Source organism: Penaeus monodon, chromosome 33 (genome assembly GCF_015228065.2).
Source record: "Penaeus monodon isolate SGIC_2016 chromosome 33, NSTDA_Pmon_1, whole genome shotgun sequence".
Lineage (NCBI taxonomy): Eukaryota > Metazoa > Arthropoda > Malacostraca > Decapoda > Penaeidae > Penaeus > Penaeus monodon.
The window spans coordinates 33,325,776-33,325,994 of NC_051418.1; positions in this window are offsets into that span (position 1 = coordinate 33,325,776).

Sequence of the window (219 nt, forward strand, 5' to 3'; positions counted from 1 at the left end):
ACATTAAGTACAAAAATACTGAAGACCAACTGTACCGTCATTCCACGCATAACAACTTATTAAATAACACTAATGACTTCTTAAGTGTTCCATATAACAACATTATAAATTTCACAGCACAATAGAGTGACTGACTTGTCCCACGCCACATGCAGTCAGGCAGTAGAGAGAAAAGTATCAAATCAAAGCTATATTTGTTTGTTGAAGAGTCCACTTAAG